Genomic DNA, 1984 nt, shown 5'->3' with positions numbered 1-1984 from the left:
TTACTTTATCTATCTTATAAACTAGAAAATCCCAAAATAAATATTCACTACTCCCTAACTATCTTAGGCTACAATATAGGTTCGATGTTACTGATATCTCAAAAATACGACTCTAGGTCATACTTCCCTTACCTATAAGGAGTAGTAAGATTTAGGCCCCGCTAAATATAAATTTAAAACAGTACCCTCTCCCACGAGTGGCTGATCCTGTCGAGCCGCGGCCTAATGACACCGCGCAAATAAAAACCGTCCGTTTCGGCCATATCAGGAGATACTAACTAGTTTTTGGCGCCGCTGCCGGGGAACTGGTATCAGGAAATACTGTTTTCAATCAAACTTATTCACAAGCATTTAGTGGTGTCTAAGAAAGACAATTATACACGGACTTGGTTATTGGATTTTTCGAACAGTCGCCAATTATATTGGGACCAAAAGGATCCTGCCTCTCCGTAGTCGGCCTGGCCACTTAGTTTGTTGAATAGTTTATGCGGAACTTTGTTACCAAAATACCAGGGAATCAGTAGCCAGAACCAAAAACATATTCCACCATAGGATAGTTAGTTAATTAGATTAGATTACTTTAGATTACTCTAGTTTACCTTAGATTAGACCACCTTAGATTACCTTAGATTGCCTTAGATTAAATTAGATTACCTAGAATTAGTTTAGTTTAGCTTATTATAATTTAGCTTATTTGCGAAAATTAAAAACAAAAAGGCATACCTAGTGTATGACCCAAACCCGATCTAGACCAGGGCCGTTGTTATTCGTACCTGATCCAGATGCAATAATCTCTAAAGCACGCAAGGAAGCTCGAATCAGAAACCAAATGGCGTTATGCGTTACTTTAGCAGAAAACACGAAACCCTCGATTGAAGGTCGAGGAGGACCAATCAGATTTCCAGAGACTCAAGGACACTCGTTCGAGTTAAAACATCACATCATCCATCTCATTCAGAATAGCTGTCAGTTTCATGGATTACCGAATGACGATCCTAATTCTCACCTTGATAAATTCATATCTCTTTCGAACTCCTACAAACAGCCAGGGATAGGACAATATATAGTCCGGCTATACTTGTTCCCCTATTCTCTCACTCATCATGCTCAAACTTGGTTTGAAGGACTGGAAAAATATTCCATCACGTCATGGACGGAGATGGCGACTAAATTCCTAACCAAATATTTCCCTCCTTCTAAACAAACCAAACTGAAGAATGACATCATTAACTTCAAACAAAGTTATGATGAATCTCTTTACACTGCATGGGAGCGTTTCAAAACCCTGCTGAAGAAGTGCCCTAATCACCAGTTAGAACGGTCAGCCCAAATCTGTACCTTCTACAATGGTCCTACGGTAAATCATAGGACGACGATCGATGCAACAGCTAAAGGGAATCTGATGAACCAAACTGCAGATGAAGCATGGGAATTGCTCGAGAACATGACGATGCATCATCATGACTGGAACAGTGGTGAAACAACTTCATCATCTGCCCCACTCTCTGCACTTAACAATCAAACGGAGGCCATCAAATCCCTCACAGATAAGATGGAATCTCTTGCCAAGCAACTCGGAGAATTGAAGACGCAACCGCAACAAGTTAACCAAGCTCAGGCTTGTGTTAATTGTACCAACCCGCAACCTACTAAAGACTATCAAGTTGAGTACGAAAACCCTGACGGTTCAGTCTGTTACGTGCAATACCCAGCTCGTCCACGAAATCCCGAATTCAATCAACCACCAAGGGTTAATCAATTTCAGCGAAGCAATCAACCTTTCCGCTATCGCTATCCACCTTATCCAGCCCAACAATCTCAATTGACCTACGATCAACCACTTCCACTCACTGGTCCCCCAGTTGAGGAGAATTCCCCTACCACCCAGATTACAAAAGCAGCTAACCCCACTCTCGGAGCTGATGATCAGTTAACTCAGTTCATCTAATGACAACAACAGTTAAATCAGAGAACTGCGACCAGA

General features: G+C 41.5%; 1 non-coding gene across 1 annotated transcript; it reads right to left on the bottom strand.

Annotated features, from left to right (window-relative positions):
• Window positions 1-1207: 1207 nt before the first annotated feature.
• On the bottom strand, window positions 1208-1314 carry LOC139895036 (small nucleolar RNA R71). Its single transcript, XR_011775507.1, has one exon. It is a non-coding gene; the product is annotated as a small nucleolar RNA R71 (small nucleolar RNA).
• Between the last annotated feature and the right edge of the window lie 670 nt (window positions 1315-1984).

Source organism: Rutidosis leptorrhynchoides, chromosome 2, assembly GCF_046630445.1.
Source record: "Rutidosis leptorrhynchoides isolate AG116_Rl617_1_P2 chromosome 2, CSIRO_AGI_Rlap_v1, whole genome shotgun sequence".
Lineage (NCBI taxonomy): Eukaryota > Viridiplantae > Streptophyta > Magnoliopsida > Asterales > Asteraceae > Rutidosis > Rutidosis leptorrhynchoides.
Note: the sequence above shows the minus strand (reverse complement) of the source record. Positions and strands in the feature narration are given on the sequence as shown.